Source organism: Myotis myotis, unplaced genomic scaffold (genome assembly GCF_014108235.1).
Source record: "Myotis myotis isolate mMyoMyo1 unplaced genomic scaffold, mMyoMyo1.p scaffold_m19_p_14, whole genome shotgun sequence".
Lineage (NCBI taxonomy): Eukaryota > Metazoa > Chordata > Mammalia > Chiroptera > Vespertilionidae > Myotis > Myotis myotis.
In genome coordinates this window covers 3,002,084-3,023,110 of record NW_023416318.1, presented here as the reverse complement: position 1 = coordinate 3,023,110, position 21,027 = coordinate 3,002,084, and the positions used below count along the sequence as shown (strand labels likewise).

The window sequence follows — 21,027 nt, the reverse complement described above, 5'->3', positions numbered from 1 at the left end:
ATCCTTACAAACTGATTCTCTGTGGTAAAATCAGAAGACTGATATCAGAGGTCAGGGAAATTGATGCTGGAAAGGCAACAAAAGAAGGGGAAAAACAAATGTTTCGTATAAACAACTACAGATTGATGTAGAGGTAAAAGTGATATTTTAAAGACTACTTACTCTTGTCTTCAGTATAGTTTTTAAGCATATTTTTCCTTTACTTCAGCATTAAAGATAATATTTAAAAAGATGTAAGAATTCAAATCAATTATGTAAGACTCCAGCTCAAGAAATTAGGAAAAAAGAGCATTTTTAAATAGCAAGTAAAGCCCTGGCTGGTTGCTCAAAGGTTAGAGCACCAGCCTGAGAACTGAAGGGTCTGAGATTTTATTCTGATCAAGGGCTGGTACCTAAGTTGCAGGCTCCATCCAAAGCCCTGGTTGGGACATGTTAGAGAGACACCAATCCATGTGCTCTCTCACATCGATGTTTCTCTCTCTGTCTCTCCCCCTTTCTTCCATTCTCTCTAAAAATCAATGGAAAAATATCCTCTGGTAAAGATTAACAAAAATACATACATACATACATACATACATACATACATACATACATAAATAAAGTAAAATAAAGTAATAAAGAGCAAAAATAATTAAAAATTACAATAGAAAAAATGTGAACAAAATCTGTTTCTTTAAAAAGACAAATAAAATTGATATATCTATGTCTAGTTGTTAGGTCAATGGAACCAAAAATAGTGCCCGGAAGTACACTCATACAAATATAGTTACCTGATTTTTAACAAAGGAGCAAAGGTAATTCAATGGAGAAGGAATAGTCTTTCATCAAATGATGCCATAACATTTGAATATTACATGTAAAAAAATAAATTTAGACACAAATGTTAATAGTTAAAAATTAATACAAAATGTATCTTAGCTCTAAATGCAATATGCAAAATTATAAAACTTCTAAAAGATAGTATAGGAGAAAACGTAGGTGATCATTGGTTTGATGGTAAGTATTTTAATACAACATGGAAACGGAAACAGTAATTCATGAAAAAGTTGAAAAGTTGAATATTAAAAAGAAAATCTTTTGCTCCAGTACTACAAAATATAGAACTTTTAAAACTCAATAATAAAATAAATCTAAATTAAAGTGAGCTAAAATGTCTTCATCAAAGAAGATGTTAAAATGGCAAATAAACATAAAAAAATTGTAAATTAAAATAACTTTAGAAATTTCATTAGAAATTGCAAATTAAAATAGCAGTGAAATACTACTACATACCTATTAGAATGGCTAAAATTCAAAACTCTAATGGGACTTGGTGCATTGATATTGATCTTCTGAAATGAGACTAAATTTAACAAGAATGTGAAGCAACAGGTACTCTTATTTACTGCTGGTGAAAATTAGAAAAGATACAGCCACTTTGGAAGACAGTGTAGCAGTCTGTTAGAAAGCTAAACACAGTCTCCGCATAGGATTCAACAATTATCTTCCAGGTTTTTAACAAGTTAGTCGAAAATGATCACATAAAAGCCAGCTCACAAATGTTTGTAGCAACTTTTTATATTACTCCCAAAACTTAAAGAAACCAAGATGCCTTTCAATAGGTGAATGGACTAAAACAAAAACAAAAACAAAAAACACCGTGGTACATCCTTACAATAAAATATTATTCAGCAATAAAAATAAATGAGCTACCAAGCCATAAAAAGACATGAAGGAAATTTAAGTATATGTCGCTAAATGAAAGAGGTCAGTATTAAGAAGCTATGTATTATATGACTCCATTTATTTTTACATCCTGGAAAAGACAAAATTATAAAAAATAAAATATTTAGTGGCATATGGAGGTTTTGGTGGGAGTGGTTGGGGATGACTAGGTAGAGCAAAGGCATTTTCAGGGTAGTAGAACTATTCTGCATGATACTGTAATGGTGGTGTTATGTATTTGTCACAACTACAACACCGGGTGAACTCTATTGTACTAGTATAGACTTTAGTTAGTGATACATATCAATATTGGACAATTGTAACAAATCCACCATGCTAATTCAAGATATTACTTAAGCCCTAGCTGGTTTGGCTCAGTGGATAGTCAGCTTGCAGACTGAAGGGTCCCAGGTTCAATTCCAGTCAAGGGCACATGCTCAGATGGCAGGCTCGATCCCCAGTGGGGGGCGTGCAGGAGGCAGCTAATCAATGATTTCCTCTCATCATTGATGTTTCTATTTCTCTCTCCCTTCCTATCTGAAATAAATAAAAATATATTTAAAAAAAAGATGTTAGTTAATAAGAAACTGTGTCAGAGAAAAGGCATGTATATAGGAACTTTATAATCCTTTTTAAATTTTCTGTAAACCAAAATGTTTTTATTTATTTGTTTTACGTTTTAATTAAATTTATTGAGGTGACATTGGTTGATAAAATTATATTGGTTTCAAATGTATAATTTTATGATACATCTGTATATTTCATCATGTGTTTACCACCCAAAATCAAATCTTTTCTGTCACCATATATTTGACTCCTTTACCCTTCATGATCTAAAATTGATATTGATCTTCTGAAATGAGACTAAATTTTAAAAGTTACAGTTAGATGGTACTTGGTTATATAAATTAATTTTAATGCTTCTATGTGGATTTATAATATTTGATAAATACTGTAGTGCTAGAGATTTCAGAATTGTGGATGAAAACATACCCAGTCTATTTCTTAAAAAAAAATTTTTATGGAATGCTGGCAGATTTAGGATATCTAACTTTGTTTAATTCATTCTTCTCCTCTCATTGCCACTTTCATTTGATAGCTACACCAGACTGCATGCAGTCATCCACTTCAGTACTGTGGGCATTATCACCTGTGTCTTCCACAATATATTCATATAGTTGAGGGGTTTTTTTGTTGTTGTTGTTGTTTTGTTTTGTTTTGTTTTGGTAGAATCTTATCAAAACTTGAAATATCATGATGTGTTAATTCAAGAAAAAATATTCTGAGAGATACATTATCAAGCTTGGTAAGATCACCGACCTAATTATAGGGGCCTCCGTTGTGGCTTACCTACATTGGCACTAACTATTTCAAGGAAAGACATCCCATGTTGCATTCCTCACAGACCCATTAGTGATATGCTATAACAGAACCAAATATCTATTAAGAGTCTCAGTAAGAAAGAAGTGATTCTCTGTAATTTTTCAACAGTAATTCTGATGCCTAGCACTTCCTTTTCCAAAGGTGATTTCTCATGTAAATATCCTACTCAGCTCCAAAGCACCTAGAAAAATGAAAGTGGTCATTCTTGAAATTCATGACCCGTGCTTGACTGACTCTTTCTCAAAACTCACTTTAATATGAACACCTGTATTCTCAGAAGTTAATTAATATCAAAGGCCATCAGAGTATGGGTGACTGACATCACCTTGAGGCTACCATCAAATGATCTCATATTACAGTTTCTTTAACTTGTGTTGTGGGTCAGGCAATTTTCAAACTGAGAATATTTCTTTTTCTCTTTTTCCATTTGTTCTTGTTCTCTCTCTCTCTCTCTCTCTCTCTCTCTCTTTGACTCAAGGGCCAAAATGGGTTCTTAAACTGGACCGGAGGGCCGGAACAAAAGCATGGATGGAGTGTTTATGTGAACTAATATAAATTCAAAGTAAACATCATTACATAAAAGGGTACGGTCTTTTTTTTCAATAGTTTTATTCATTTCAAATGGCCCGTAGTTTTCCCACGGCTGGACTAGAGGCCCAGTGCAAGAAATTCATGCATGGTGGGGGTGTCCCTCAGCCCCGCCTGCACCCTCTCCAATCTGGGACCCCTCGGGGGATGGCCTAAACCGGCAGTTGGACATCCCCTTCGCAATCCGGGACCGCTGGCTCCAAACCACTCATCTGCCTGCCTGCCTAATCAACCCCTAAACCCTCTGCCTGCCTGCCTGATCACCCCTAACTTCCCCCTTAGCTGGCTTGATTGCCCCTAACTGTCCCCCACCCCCCGCCAGCCTGATTGCCCCTAACTGCCCCCATCCCCCTGCTGGCCTGATCACCCCTAACCGCCTCTGCCTCAGCCCTGGCCACTGTGGCTTTTTCTGGAAGTAAGGCAGGGTGACTGGAAAATATCCAGTTGGCCCAGTCTAATTAGCATATTACCCTTTTATTAGTATACTAGAGGCCCAGTGCACAAAAATGTGTGCACTCGGGTGGAAGAGGGGGTCCCTCAGCCTGGCCTGTGCCCTCTCGCAGTCTGGGACCCCTTGGGAGATAACGCCCTGCTGGCTTAGGCCTGCTCCCAGGTGGCAGAGGGCAGGCCCAATCTCTAGGTGCAGCCCCTGGTCGGGCTCAGAGCAGGGCCGATTGGGGAGTTGGGGCGCCGCCCCCTGTCATGCACAGAGCAGGGCAGATTAGGAGGTTGTGATGCCACCCTAAGTCAAGCTCAGAGCAGGGCCAATCAGGGGGTTGGGGCTCCTTACCCTGTCACACACAGAGCAGGTCCCATCAGGGGGGATGGGGCTCCTTACCCTGTCACGCACAGAGCAGGGTCAATCAGGGGGTTGGGGAGCTCCCCCCTGCCACTCACAGAGTAGGGCCAATAGGGGAGTTGGGGCACCGCCCCCTGTCACACACAGAGCAGGGCCGATGGGAAGGTTATGGCTCTACCCTGTCATACACAGAGCAGGGCCCGTGGGGGGTGGGGTTGGGGCAGCGCACCCTGTCACACACAGAGCCGTGGGGTGATCAGGGGGTTGGGGAGCTCCCCCTTATCAGGCACAGAGCAGGGCTGATCAGGGGGTTGGGGGCGCCTTCCCCTGTCACAAACAGAGCAGGGCGGATTGGGAGGTTTTGGCCCCACCCCTTGCCACACACAGAGCTGCAGGGCGATCAGGGGGTTTGGGCACTGCCCCCTGTCATGCTGATTCCGGTGCCAAGAGGCCTCTCAGCTCCGCTGATCCCGGTGCTGGGAGGCATATTACCCTTTTACCCTTTTACTATATAGGATAGAGGCCTGGTGCATGGGTGGGGCTGGCTGGTTTGCCCTGAAGGGTGTCCTGGATCAGGGTGGGGGTCCCCACTGGGGTGCCTGGCCAGCCTGGGTGAGGGGATGATGGCTGTTTGCAGCTGGTCACACAACCTTCAGTCTCGGTGAGGGGCTGAGGGCTGAAGCTCCCAATTGCTCTTTTTTTTCTTTTTTTTTTTATTCTGGGACAGCTTTAGCTCTGGCTCCAGCTCTGAGGCCTCTGCTGCTGAAAGCAGGTATCTGGTTTGTTTGAGTTCTATAATCGAAACAATGTATAACTCCAGCTCTGAGATCCCTGCCAGCTGAAAGCAGGTTTCTGGGGTTTTGTTTAGCTTCTATATTTGTTACAATGTTTCAAACTGCAGGCTCAGAGGCCGGCAAGGCAGGCAGGGAACGTTGTTTTCCTCCATCACTGAAGCAAGCAAGCCTCATGTTCAGTTTAAGCTGCCTGGCTGCCGGCTGCCATCTTGGCTGGCAGTTAATTTGTATATCGCCCTGATTAGCCAATGGGAAGGGTAGGGGTCGTATTCTAATTACCATGTTTCTCTTTTATTAGATAGGATATATATGTATATTTTCATCCTTTTTTCAGTGAACTACTTAAATTTTACCTGTATATAAATGTCCTTGATAGGTTTTCATTTAATTAATTGTTGAAAATCACTCAGATGATCATATTTCTTGGGTGCCAAAATCTGTTTTAGGATGTTTAAGGATATGCAAGGAAACAAAATTAATTATCTGTGAAACCCACTTGCATTTTATGAAACAATCTGCAGTACAAGGGCTCAACATAAATTTCATTCAAATGCTACATATTGTATCTCTTTTGATTTTGCATATCAGCGTAGATAGTAATAAAGACTTCATATTATTAGATTCAGAAACTGATATTCAAAGAGCCCAATACATTTTTTTTCTGTGTCTTCATTGTTTTGAAGAAAAGAGAACATGGATCCAAAGGAAAAATAAGTGTAGTCATTTCAGGAGGAATTAGAGGCTGTTTCTACACTTTAATCATCCTCAGACTATTTTCTTTCCTCCCAGTGTCACAAAAAATCAATGAAGGCTCTTTTGGATTCGGGAACCTAGTAGATATTGTTTTTCTTGGTTGTGGAGACTAAGCTTCTAATCAGTAGGCGTTACAAGTCTTCCAAGACTTTTGAGCAGAGAAAAATCCCCTTGATCTTCTGTATTTCACATAGGTAATCATTAGCATGAGAAAAAAAAATTAGGAAAATGACAAGCAATAAAGGAGGCATAGTTGGACTTGTAATTGATTAGAAAACTCCTCTGCTTCAAGATGGTATGTGCAAAAGAAGAGTGCACTTTTTGGACACTTTGACAATCTGTATATATAAAACCCTAATATGCAAATAGACCAGAGAGCAGAAACCAGTCACTATGACATGTGCTGACCACTAGTGGGTATGCGCGGAACATAGCAGGCATCGACAGCAGGCAGCAGAGCGCAGAACATGGTGGTCATCTTCTGCGGTGGGATGGTGGAGCAGGTGAGTGGGGCACCAGACCAAGGTGGACGCCGGTGACTGTCATCAGGGCGAGCCTCTGGTGGCTGCTAAAAATTCTTTGCTTCCGCACTGTGGTCCCACCCAGCACTCGCAACTGCTGCTGGTTCTTTTTGCCAGGCCCAATTGCTCGGTGCCATCAGCGGTGCAAGTGGCAGCTGCTATCCCTGATTGCCCCTGAGGGTTTCTCCACCTTCCCCTGATCCTGAGGCATGATTGGGGCAGCAACCGCCACTCACACGCACTGACAGCACCAGCTTGCTCGCACCCACTGCTGGCACTGGCCCCAATCATTCTACAGAGAGCGGGTGCAAGCCGGGCTGGCACGATCAGTGCATGGGAGAGGTGGCAACAGGAGTGGAGTTGCTGGCAAACAGGGGACCAGGAGCCGTGGCAGGAGGAGTTGGGCAGGGGCACAGAAGATGGGCCGAGACCTGCCCCTGTGCCCACTGCAGCCTCACAGCCCAGAGTTCCTTTCAAGGTGCACAAATTTGTGCACTGGGTCCCTAGTCCAATATAAGCTCAGTGTCAGTCATGACAGTTATGTCAAGTACTATGTCAAGACTGAGGTAATGGGGTACAATGGGAACACTTTTACGAGGTGCCTGGATATGCAAAAGCACAAGTTGGGACACTTAAATAAGGACTGCATTTATGAGTGGGACCTCTACCCTATGTAGGATTTAAGAATTCAGACTTTCCAACCCTGGCCATGAGCTAACTGGCCAGCATGTCGTCCTGATATGCCAAAGTTGTGGGTTTGATCCCTGGTCAGGCCACATACAAAAATTAACTAATGAAGGCATTAATAAGTGGAACAGCAACATCTCTCTCTCTCTCTCTCTCCCTATCCCTATCTTTTAATATATATATATATATATATATATATATATATATATATATATATATACACATACACACACACATACACACTAGTGGCCCGGTGCATAAAATTCGTGAAAAGGGGGGGGGGTGTCCCTCAGCTTGGCCTGCATCCTCTCCAATCTGGGACCCCTCAAAGGATGTCCTACTGCTGATTTGTAGGGATCGGGCCTAAACCGGCAGTCGGACAGCCCTCTCATAATCCGGGACTGCTGACACCTAACCACTCACATGCCTGCCTGCCTGCCTGCCTGCCTGATTGCCCCTAACTACTCTGCCTGCCAGCCTGCTCACCCCCAAATGCCCCCTGCCAGCCTGATTACCCCCAAATGCCCCCCATGCTAGTGTGCTCACCCCCACCTTCCCTCCCCACTAGTCTGCTTGCTCCCAACTGCCCACCTGCTGGCCTACTCACTCCAAATTGACTCCCCCACTGTCCTGATCACCTCCAACTGATCCCCACTGATGGCCTGCTCACCCCCCAACTGGCCCTCCTGCTGGTCTGCTTACCTCCAAAAGCCCCTGGAAGGTCTCCTGGAAGGTCTCCCAGTCTAATTAGCATATTACACTTTCATTAGTATAGAGGCCTGGCGCACAGGTGGGAGCCGGCTGGTTTGCCCTGAAGGGTGTCCTGGATCAGAGTGGACATCCTGCTGGAGTGCCTGGCCAGCCTGGGTGAGGGGCTGATTGATGTTTGCAGGCTGGCCAACCCCCCCAGCGGGGACCCTCACACCATGAGGGTGTGGCCAGCCTGGTTGAGGGGCTGAGGGCTGTTTTCTGGCTGCTCACAGCCCCTTCAGAGTGCGGGGGTTCCCTCTGGGGGTGCCTGGCCAGCCTGGGTGAGGGGCTGATGGCCGTTTTTAGGCTGGCCATGCCCCCCGGCGAACCAAGTTCCCAGCTTCTCCTTTTTTTTTTCAGCGCCTCCTTGAGCGGAGGCCAGGCCAGGCTGGAAGCAGATATCTAGGATTTATTTATCTTCTATAATTAAAATTCTGTAGCCTTGAGCGGAGCCCAGGGCTGGCCAGGGCAGGCGGGAAGATTGGCTTCATCCATTGTCGGGGACAATCCAAGCCCCCTCTCACTCCAGCTCCGTGGCTACCACCATCTTAGTTGGGTTATTTTGCATACTCACTCCTGATTGGCTGGTGGGTGTAGCAGAGTGATGGTTAATTTGCATCTTTCTCTTTTATTAGTGTAGATTTTCAAAGCACTCAGAGCTCTGACCACCCAATGTGCTTGAGGCTTCAGCTTGGCTGTATCTGTCAGATTCAGGGCCCTGCCAGACTTCCACCCCACAGGAGGCATGCCACCACTGTAGCTGCCTGCCTTGACACCTACACTTCACTCAATCTACAGATGGCCTCCAGTGACCACAGCTTTGCACTGGATGCTAGCTCTGCTCACTTCTATCACGTAAGTTCCCCCTCTCTGTGTGCAACCTGCATGTGACTCTTGGCTAATTGGGGAGGTCTCCCCTAATAAACCTGGCATTGTGAAAGCATACAAATGTGTGAGTGACTCCTTTTGGGGATGCTCCTTTGCTCATGACAAAAATCACCTGCATTATACACGCACGTATATACATATGAACATATTCAGACGACAGATACATGCATGCAAACATACATACATATATGCACATACATATGGGGGAGTACATGTATTCTGTGTATAAAAGACAATATATATGTTTTGTGCATGAAAGACACACTTAGGAGGATAAAGAGCAAATATATTATAAGCCTTGCTTTTAAGAAGGCAGTAATCTACTAAGGGACACATGCAACTAACCTAAAATTATAATAAAATGCCTAATAGAAGACCTGCAAACTAAATTCAAGAATAGCACTGAATGATGAAATTTCACCTAAGGTTAAGGAAAGAATCATTAAAAGAGGGGAAATATTTTGGGTAGAATGTGAATAAAAGTTTTTAAAAGGGGTGTATAGTGGAACAGTCGTGTTGTGGGAATAGAGTTCTGTGAATTATTCTGGCAAATCATCATACCTGAGGGGTATCATGGAAACCCTGGTTTTATAGTCACTTGATCAGAAGTGCAGGGAGCAGGGGATCCACATGTGGCTGGCTTCTGAATATGGCAGTCTTGTAGGACCATGTCCTTCAACCTAGGAATTCTAGCACCATTTTCAAGTGGTTAGGATCAGAACTGAATTGTGTTTCGGCACAGCAGTTGATATCTTATAGTTGACAGTATTAAACTGTGAACATATGAGAATAAATCTGGCTGACCTTCAAAATATCAGAAACACTGACAATTTATGTTTTGTTGTACTTTAATATTTTAATTGTCATTAGATTGGACACATTGCCTCTGAATATGACGAACACCTCTTTGAAACATGGAAAGTACTCATTGAAAAAAATTAAAACATGGGATATATAACAAGTAGCTTTATTTAGATTATAAAAATAAACTACAGGGAAGTAGGAATATTTGTCAGATAAATATAATCAAATACAAATCAGCACCACAATGAGATAGCACCTCATACCTGTTAGAATGGCTATTTTTTTTAACTTACGTTGAATTTATTGGGTGATGCTGGTTAATAAAAAGTATATAGGTTTCAACTATATAATTGTATAATATACCATCTGTAAATTGTATTGTGTGTTCACCCCAAGTCAAGTCTATTTCCATCACCAATTATCCCCCGGATACCCTATTCTACCTCCCCCAATCTCTCTTTCCCTCTCATAATCACCTTACTGTTATGTCTGTGAGGTTTTGAGGTTGTTTTTGTTTTTGCTTAATCCCTTACGCTTTTTCACACAGACCCCAAAACCTCCTCTCTTCTGACTATTGTCAGTCTATTCTCTGTATCTATGAGTCAGTTTTTTTTTTGTTAGTTTTGTTTATTAGATTCCAAATATAAGTACCAAAATCATATGGTGCTTGTCTTTCTCTGACTGGCTTATTTCACTTAGCATAATGCTCTCTAGGACCATCCACACTGTCACAAATTGTAAGATTTTCTTCCTTTTTGGAGCTGAGTAACATTCAATTGGCACCAAAGCTTTTTTAGCCACTCATCTAATGATGGGCGCTTGGGTTGCTTCCAAATCTTGGCTAATTTAAATAACGCTGCAATGAACATAGGGGTGCATATATTCTTTCAAAGTAGTGTTTCATATTTGTTTGGATATATTTCCAGAAGTGGAATCAGTGGTTCACCAGGCAGCAGCACATCAATGTTTCTCTTTCTCTCCCCCCCCCCACACTTCATCTCTCTGTAAAATCAATTAAAAATTCTATTTAAAACAAGTTTGATATATGTTTAACAAAAACACACTGACAGCCTTGAACAATGATTCTATCTGATTCTTATGTGTATCCCCAAGTAGTAGCATCATCAGCACAGTCTTAGGAGTTATTACTTGGGAAAGTAAAAATAGCACAGTTACTACATGGAATCAATGTTTTCCAGATTAAAACATTTATTAATGTGAACATTAAAAACGGGTCACTATTTATGTCCTGTCTGGCACTTCTCAGCGGGCCCCTGCGCAGGTCTCTGTGGTACTGCTGGTGGGCGGGGTCTCCATGCGGGTTCCATCCATCAGCTGCGGGTGGCTGTGCATCAGGCAGGGCTGCTCAGCTGTCCTCAAAGGTGTGAGAAAGCAGCACTTTGCCTGTGCAGATACCTCTCTGCGCCTGCGCACACAGCGGCGACTCCCCCAACAAGGCATCCTTTCCTTCTCTTAAGAGGCCTGTAAGGTAAACAGGAGGGAACGAGGCTTGTCCAAGGTGGCTCAAGGGACCTCGTACCCCAAGTTCTTCTCATCACTGTGTGCCCAGCGGTGTCGTGGGAGCAGGAGACCAGGTAGCCTGAGCACATCCCACCACGGTTCTGTGTGTAAGACCTGGCCTATTTTTTTGTTGTTGCTGTTTGTTTTTTGAATCTTTTTATCACAGTCAAATATACACAATAAAATTTACCATTTTAACTATTTTTGATGCACAATTCAGTGCTGTTGAGCTCACAGTGGTGCGTGGTTGTCACCACCATCATCTCCATCACTGCTCCCATCTTCTCCAACTGAAACTCTGTCCCCACTAAACAGCTCCCCATCTTCTTCTCCCCCACCCCTGGTGCCCTCCATCTTACCTCTGTCTCTATGACTGACAGTTCCAGAGGCCTCATGTGAGTGGGATCACACAGTATTTGTCTTTCTGTGACTGCCTTCTTTGACTGAGCATCATGTCTTCAGGTTTCCAGCATGTATCACAATGCCCTTCCTTTTTTAAAAATTGAATTTATTATGGGTGAGATCGGTTAATAAAATTATATAGCTTCCAGGTACACATTCTATAATACATCATCTGTGTATTGTACTGTGTGTTCACCACCCCCAGTCAGGTCTCCTTCCATCACCATTATCTTTTCTATACCCTCTTCTACCAACACCTTTCCCTGTGGTAATCTCCATACTGCTGTCTGTGTCTATGAGATTTTTTTTCTTAGCATAATCCCTTTACTTTTCACCCAGTTCCCAGCCCCCTTCTCCTCTGACAGCTGTCAGTCTGTTGTCTGTATCTATGAGTCTGTTTCTATTTTTTTGTTATTTTATTTTTGTGCATTAGATTCCACATATAAGTGAAATCATAAGTTACTTGTGTTTCTCTAACTGACTAATTTCACTTCACATAGCATAATACTCACCAGGTCCATCCATGCTGTTGCAAAGAGTAAGATTTCCTTCATTTCCTTCCTTTTTACGGCTCAGTAGTATTCCATTGTGTTCATGTACCACAGCTTTTTCAGCCACTCCTCTACTGATGGGCATATATCCTATTGAATCAGTGTTTCAGGTTTCTTCAGATATATTCTCAGAAGTGAAACTGAAGGGTCATAAGGCAGTTCCATTTTTAATTTTTTGAAGTAACTCCATCCTGCTTTCCACAGTGGCTACACCAATCTGCATTCCCACCAACAGTGCACAAGGGTTCCCTCTTCTCCACTTCCCACCAGCACTGGTTGATTTATTGATGATCGCCATTCTGACAGGTACAAGGTGATACCTCATTGCAGTTTTCCTTTCCATTTCTGTAATGATTAGCGATGCTGAGCATCTCTTTATATGTCTGTGGGTCACCTATGTGTCCCTCTTGGAGAAGTGTCTATTCGCGTCCTTTGCTCATTTTTAAATTCGATTGTTTGTTTTGTGTGAGTTTTGTCAGTTCTTTATAAATTTTGGGTATTAACCCCTTATCAGATATATCATTAGTGAACATGTTTTCTCATTCAGTGGGTTCTCTTTTCATTTTGTTGATGGATTCCTTTGCTGTGTAAAAAAAAATTAGTTTGATGTAGTCCCATTTGTTTATTATTTTTTGTTGTTTCCTTTGCCTGAGGATATATATCAGAAAAAATATACGTTGCTATAAGAAATGTCCAAGATCTTACTGCTTATGTTTTCTTCAAAGATTTTTATGGTTTTAAATCTTACATTTAAGTATTTAATCCATTTTTAGTTTATTATTTTGTGTGGTGTTAGAAGGTGGTCTAATTTCTTTCTTCTTTTCTTCTCTTCTCTTTTCTTTTCTTTTTTTTTTGCATAGATCTGTCAAATTTCCCCATCATTTATTGAATAGACTATATTTACTCCATTGTATGTGCTTGTGTCCTTTGTCAAATATTAACCAAAAAGACATTGGTTTATTTGGGGGCTCTCTATTCTTTTCCATTGATCTATATGTCTATTGTTATGCCAGTACCAGGCTGTTTTGATTATTATGGCCTGTAGTTAATTTGATATCATGTAGCGTGATTCCTCCAAGTCTGTTCTTCTTTTTCCAGATTGCTGTGGCTATTCAGGATCTTTTGTGGTTCCATATCAATTTTTGGAATATTTGTTATAGTTCTGTGAAATATGCCATTGGAATCTTGGTAGGAATTGGATTGAGACTGTAGATTCCTTTAGGTAGGATGAACATTTTAATGATGTTAATTCTTTCTATCCATGAACTCATTATGTGCATCAGCTTATTTGTATCTTCATCAATTTATTTATTCAGTGTCTTATAATTTTCTGAGTACAGGTCTTTTTTTTTTTTTTTTTGAATATAGGTCTTTTGAGTCCTGGCTTACAGTTATTCCTAGGTGTTTTGCTTTATTTCATTTTTATAGGAGAGACAATGTCTCTCTTCTTCTTTTTTTAAATCCTCACTTGAGGATATGCTTTTATTTATTTGAGAGAGTGAGGAGACAGAGAGAGAGAGAGAGAGAGAGAGAGAGAGAGAGAGAGAGAGATCAATCAGTTTCCTTCCAAACACCCTGACAAGGGATGGAACCCACAACCTAGGTATGCACCCTGACCAGGAACTGATCCTGTGACCATTAGGCATACAGGATGATGCTCCAGTCAATTGAGCCACACAATCAGGGCCTTAGGTGTTTGTTTTGCTTTGTTTTTGAGGCAATTTTAACTGGGATTGCCCTCTGAGTTTCCCTTGAAACAAATAGTTTATTATTGGTGTATAGAACTGCAACTGCTTTCTCAATATTTACCTTGCATCCTCCTACTTTACTGAATTCATTGATCAATTCTAGTAGTTTTTTGGTGGAATCTTTAGGGTTCTTTATATACAGTAAAATGTCATCCACAAATAATGAGTTTTTCTTCCTCCTTTCTGTTTGGGTTGTTTTTTATTTCTTCTTCTTGTCTGATTGCTGTGGCTAGGACTTCCAGTACTATGTTGAATAAGAGTGGTGAAAACAGACATCCCTATATTGTTTCTGATCAGAAGAGAAATGCTTTTAGTTTTTCTGATTGAGAATGATGCTGGCTGTGGGTTTGTTATATTTGGCTTTTGTTATGTTGAGGTATGTTCGCTCTATTCCTACTTTGCTGAGAGCTTTTATCATAAATGGGTGCTGGATTTTATCAAATGCTTTTTCTGCACCTGTTGATATGTTCAGATGGTTTTTATCCTTCATTTTGTGTATATGGTGCATCATGTTTATTGATCTGTGGATATTGTACCAATCTTGCATCTCTGGAATAAAGCCCACTTGATCATAGTGTATGGATTTTTTTTAACATACTACTGGATTCAGTTTGCTAATATTTTTGATGATTTTAGCATCTATGTTCATCACGATATTGGCATGAACTTTTTTTTTGAACTTTGTTTTTAATGTCTTTATTCTGTTTTGGAATGACAATAATGCTGACCTTATACATGAGTTTGAGAGTCTTCTCTAGTAATGATTTTTTTGGAATAATTTGAGAAAGTTTGGTAAAATTCACCTGTAATTCCTTCTGGTCCAGCACTTTTGTTTGTTGGGAGTTTTTGTATTACTGCTTCGGTTTCATGAGTTGTAATAGGTCTATTCAGATCTTCTTCTTCCTGATTGAGTTTTGAAAGATTGTATATTTCTAGGAATTCATCCATTTTGTTCAGATTGTCCAATGTGTTGGCATATAGTTGTTTGTAATGTTTTCTTAGAATCATTGTATTTCTGTCGAGTCAGTTGTTATTTTTCCTCTTTGATTTCTGATTTTATTAACAGGGTTACTCACTTTTTTTTTTTTTTTTTTGATGAGTCTGGATAAAGGTTTGTCAATCATGTATTTTTGTTTTTTGATTTTTTTTTTCATTGCTGTTAATCATCACCAGAGGATATCGTTTTCCATTTGAATTTTTTAGAGTGAATGGAAGGGAGGAGAGAAAGGAGGAGGAAGAGGAGAAGAGATAAACAGAGAGAGATATATATTAATTGGTTTCCTCCCTCCTGTGAGAGAGACTCTTCATTTGGTTCCTGCCTGCACATGCCCAACTAGGGTCAGGGATTGAACCTGCAAGCCAGGTACGTGCCCTTGGCCAGGAATTGAACCCATAACCATTTGGTGTGTGGACGCTCTAACCACTGTGAACAACTCTAGCTTCATTGATCTTTTGTATTTTTTAGAGTCCTTTTTATTTCTGCTCTCCTCTTAATTATTTCCTTTGTTCTCATTTTGAGCTGTTTGTTTTTCTCTTTTCTAGTTCCTCTAAGTGTAAAGTTAGATTATTTATCTGAGATTTTTCTTGTTTTTGAGGTAGGCCTGTAATGTTTTGAAATTTCCTTCTTAGAACTACTTTTGCTGTGTCCAATAGATTTTGGATCGTTTGGTTCCCATTTTCATTTGTTTCAAGTTATCTTTTGATTTCTTTTTTGATCTAATTTTTAATCCATTCATCAGTTACATGTTATTTAGTCTTTATGTCTTTGTGTGCTTTACATTTTCTTCTTTTTTATCTTATAAATAATAACTTTTATTATGGCAAAATGCATATAATGTAAGATATACAATTTTAACCACATTTAAATATACAATTCAGCTGTATTAAATACATTGATGTTGTGGAATGATCACCACTATCCATCTCCAGAATTGTTTGTTTGTTTTGCTTCTCATTGTTTTTTTCTTCTTTGTTGAATTTATTGGGATGACAAGTTTTAGGTGTGTACAATTCTATAATATATCACTTGTATACCAGTTTTTTTTTCTTCTGATTGATTTCTAGTTTTATGTCATTATGGTTAGAGAACATTTATGATATAATTTCAATCTTCTTAAATTTATTGAGACATGTTTTGTGTTCTAACATGTGGTCTATCCTAGAAAATATTCCATGTGCATTTGAAAAGAATGTATATTCTGCTGCTTTGCAGTGAAATGCTCTGCAGATACCAATTAAATCTACCTGATCTAGTATGTCATTTCAGGTCACTATTTCCTTTTAGATTTTCTGTCTGGCATATATAGATCCATTGATGTCAGTGGGGTATTATGATCCCCTACTATGCCCGTATTGCTGTCAATCTCTCCCTTTACATCCATCAAGATTTTCTTTATATATTTAGGTGCTCCTATGTCAGGGACATAAATGTTTAAAGGGGTATATCCTCTTCTTGGATTGCTCCCTTTATCATTATGTAGGGTCCTTCTTTGTCTCTTAAGACAGTCTTTGTTTTAAGTCTGTTTTGTCACATATAGGTATTGCTACCCCAATATTTTTTTTTTTAATTCTCATTTGCATGAAATATATTTTTCCTCCCCTTTACTTTTAGTCTGTATATTCCATTCTGAGGTAGGTCTTGTTTTCTTACCCATTCAGTTACCATGTTTTTTAATTGGAACATGGGAGCCATTTACATTTAAAGTGATTATTGATAGGTATGTATATTTTGCCATTCTAATCTTTTAACTCTGTTCCTATTTTTTTCCCTTCTTCTTGATGCTTTAACAATTCTTGAAATACTGGTTTGGTGATAATGAGCTTCTTTAGCTATTGGTTGTCTGGGAAGCTCTTTATTTCTCTGTCAGTTTTAAATGATAGCCTTGCTAGGCAGAGTAGTTTTAATTGTAGTTCCTTGCTTTACATCACTTTGAATATTTCATGCCAATCCCGTCTGGCCTGCAATATTTCTGTTGAGAAATTAGTTGACACTCTTATGGGAGCTCCCTTGTACGTAACTAAGTACCTTTCTCTTTCTGCTTTTAAGATTTTCTCTTTGTTTTTAATCTTTGCCATTTTAATTATGATGTGTTTTGGTGTGAGCCTTTTTGAGTTCATCTTGTTTGGGACTCTCTGTGCTTCTTGGACTTGTCTTTTTCCTTCACCAGGTTAGGGAAGTTTCTGTCATTATTTATTTTCATAGGATCTCCATCTGTTGCTCTTTATTTTCTCTTTCTTGTACTTCTTTGATGCAATTCATGTTCTTAGGATTCATGTTGTCCCAAAGATCCCTTAAACAGTCCTCATTTAATTTTTTTTTTCTTTTTGCTGCTCTCATTGTCTTCTGCTCCCCTGTCTGCCAAATCACTGATTTGATCTTCTGCTTCATCCAATTGCCTATTTCTTCTAGTGTATTCTTCATTTCAGACATTGTATCCTTTACTTCTAACTTGTTTTTTTATGGCTTATATGTTCATTTTCATGCTTACCATCTCTTTATTGAAGTTCACACTGAGTTCATCCATTCTTAAGTTCCTTTAGAAGCCTTATAACCATTTTCTTCTTTAATGCTGTGTCTGTTGTTGCTTGCCTCTACTTCATTTAGCTTTTTTTTTTTTTTTTAAGGTGTCTTCTGTGCTTTAATTTGGGGCATGTTTCTTTGTCTACCCATTTTGGCTGTCTCTCTGTGTTTGTTTCTATGTATTGCACTATTAGACGCCCAATCTTGGCAGTGTGGGCTTATGTAGTAGGTGTCCTGTGAGACCTAGTGGCACTGTCTTCTTTTTTCCAGAGCTGAGTGTTATAGGAATCTCCCTTGTGTGTGTTATGTGGGTCCTCCTGTTGTCGTTGAGTCCACAATGCTATTGGCCTATTCATGGTTGACCTTCAGGCTGACTGACTGTGAGGATCAACCCTGACCTCACATTGTATGAGCTGCTGTTCAGGTGCTGACCACATGGAGCTGAAGTGGTCTCATCCTGTTCTGGTGCCTGCCAAGCTCTCTCTTTGGACATGTTGCATATTAAGCTAATTGGATCATGCTCTGATGTCATCTAAAGTTGGCCACTGTGTGTTTGTCCTGGGAGGGATTCTGGTGCCGGCCAATTTCAGATGCTTTCTGTGACTGGCCCTGGGCATTCTATTTGGAGCTGCAAAGCAATTCAGAGTTTGTGGCTGCCTCTGCTGGGTCAGAGTGAGTTCAGGAAGTCCAAGCAGTGCACCAAGGCTGACTTTTACCTGCAGTGGGACTGGGGGAAGTTCATCAAAAGCACCAAGACACCCCTGATATCTGCCTCTGCCTGCCTGCATCTGCCATGTGCCTGTTAAGCTCAGTCACTGAAAGAGTCTCTGGAGGTATTCAAGTAGCATGAGGTAACTTCTCAGTGAGTTCTCAGGTAGAGTGAGCGGTGTTCACCAGATTGATGCAGGTTCAAACTTGTTGTCTGTGCTGGGTTTGAGGGCACTCAGCAAATGTTCCAAGGTATACCAGGTCTAGCTTCCACCTACTGGGTCTCACACACCTCTGAGAAGGCTACAAAAGACCCAGGCCTGGCTTTCTTTGTAGGAGTAGAACTAAAATGTCAAAACAGGCTACTTCGTAGGGTTTAAGATTTCTGGGATTCATAAGATTTCTGAGATCAGCCATGTGAGCTCAAGTGCTTTGCAGAGGGTCAGTGGGTTGTCCGAGGCCATGGAGCTGCTTCTTGCTGTGGGTAGCTCATGGTCCCCTGGGATGCAGTGGGAGAGTGAGATGGTGGTGATGTCCTGCAGCTCTGATCCCATCACTGTGTCACAAAAAGTTTAGTCCTCTGGTGTGTACCTGATCCTCACAGATGCGTCCCTCCATTTCCATCCTAAGATAACTGCAGTTCTCTTCAGATGTCTGGCCAGATGCATGTTCACTGGCTGCATGGGCAGCACCATTCCTGCCTTCTTTCCTCAAGCTGGGTGAGCCAGGTTGGCTGGGTGCAGGAAAGGGCAGATAAATGGCCCTTGGGTGGGTTGAAATGCTATTAGAATCATTAAGATTTTTTAAAATGTTTTTTCTGTGTCTGCACCTTCACTAGAACAAAGCAACCAAAGTGATGCTTAGCTCACTCTCATGGAAGCACAGTTCTGCCTGCACCAGTGCCACATGTCACCAGAGCAGTGAAGGGAGCAACTGGAGGAAGAAGACAGGGCATTCCTCTCCCAGCAGTGTAACACCCTCACAGGCATGATTCTGTCTGGAGAGCTGACCCCTGCTGGAGTGCTTAAGGCTTTTAGGCACCGAGTGTACTGATCTGATTTATATTTTTTAAAGATCACTCTGATTTGTATTTTTATTTTTATTAAAAATTATTTTAGTAATTTAATTTTTTTCAATTAGAGATGACATTCAATATTAGTTTCAAGTGTATATAATGGTGGTTTGACATTAATATAACATATAGAGTGATCCCCTGATAAGTATAGCATGGGGGATCTTTTAAAAGGGTAATAATGAAATTCATGAGGGCTCCACTCTCATAACCTAATCACCCTCAATAGACCCACTTTTTATTAATTTGAATCAAACTTATTTGGGTGACATTCATTAATAAAATTGCATAGGTCAGGTGTGCCATTCTATAATGCATGGTTTGTATATCGCATTGTGTGCTGACTGCCTTCAAGTCAAGTCTCCTTCCATCACCATTAATCGCCCCTATGCCCTCTTCTTCCTCCACCCACCCTTCACCCGCCAACCCTATCACCACTCCAAACACGCCACCCCCAGCTGCAATCCCACACCCACCAGCCTCTCCTGCTACCCACACGCCACACCCCTAGACCTCACCCGCAACCTCCCACCAGTCTGCCCCTATACCCCAATACTACCCCTCACCCCCATACCCCTCTTACCCCCTACTCCCACCTGCCACCCCACATCCCACACCCCATATCACACAGCCCCCACCCACCACCTACCAGCCCCCAACCCCCACCCCTTACCGCCCACCCTATACCCCCCACCCCCACCTCCCTTCCCCTGCTTGTGATTTGACATTTGAAATGATATTTGAGATGTGTCCTGAGGGCTCAGGTAGGATTTAGACAGATGAAGAGGGTGAGAATGTGCTTCAGGTACAGACAGTAGCCACAGCCTGGAGGCAGGAGAGATGAACACTGGACAGACCAGAGCATATGCCCCTCAGATGCCTGTGAATGAGGGGTCAGGACAGGGAAACAGAAGACCCTCCATGGAGGGAAAAGGCAGAGGGGAAAGGGGACCAACCACAGAGTGGTCAGAGCAGGGGAGACAGGGGCCCCTCCATGGGAAGGCAGGGCAGGGGGACAGGGCACCATGAGAGGGGGTGGGCAGTGGGGACAGGAGACCTTGGGAAGGGGCAGGGATGCAGAAGAGTGGATAGGGGACTTTCCACTGAAGCAACAGGACAGGGAAAAGGAAGACCTCCGCCCTAACCGGTTTGGCTCAGTGGATTGAGCATCAGCCTGTGGACTCACAGGTCCCAGGTCAGATTCCAGTCAAGGGCATGTACCTTTGTTGAGGCCACATCCCCAGTAGGGAGTGTGCAGGAGGCAGCTGATCGATGTTTCTCTCTCATCGATGTTTCTAACTCTCTATCCCTCTCCCTTCCTCTCTGTAAAAAATCAATAAAATATATTAAAAAAAATCATCATTCTCCCCTTAAAAAAAAAAAAAAGGAAGACCCTTCGTAGCTGTGCCAGGGCATGGGGGACAGTGGACTCTTCTTGGTAAGGACAGGGGATCATCCATGGAGGGGTCAGTGTCCCCACCTCCTGTCCCTTTTGCCCTGGCCCTCCTGCCCTATCCCATCCATGGATGGCGCCCTGTCCTTACCAAGCAGGGTCCACTGTCCTCCCTGCCCAGACACAGCCACGAAGGGTCTTCTTTTCCCTGCCCTGTTGCTTCAATGGAGAGTCCCTTATCCACACTGCCCTGTGCGGACAGAGCCGGGAGAGAGGGACCCCTCCATGGAGTGGGGAGAGCAGACCTTCTGTGGAGGGACATGGCAGAGGGATAGGGATCCCTCGTTTGAGGGGGCAAGGAGAGGGTGAAATGGACTGTCCATGGCAGGAGCAAGACATGGAGGACAGGGAACCACCCATGGAGGGGAAAGTGCAGGAGGA

General features: G+C 41.7%; 1 non-coding gene across 1 annotated transcript; it reads right to left on the bottom strand.

The window, feature by feature from the left end:
• Positions 1–18,939: 18,939 nt before the first annotated feature.
• LOC118669531 lies at positions 18,940–19,141 on the bottom strand. The gene has a single exon (XR_004972005.1). It is a non-coding gene; the product is annotated as a small nucleolar RNA SNORA74 (small nucleolar RNA).
• Between the last annotated feature and the right edge of the window lie 1,886 nt (positions 19,142–21,027).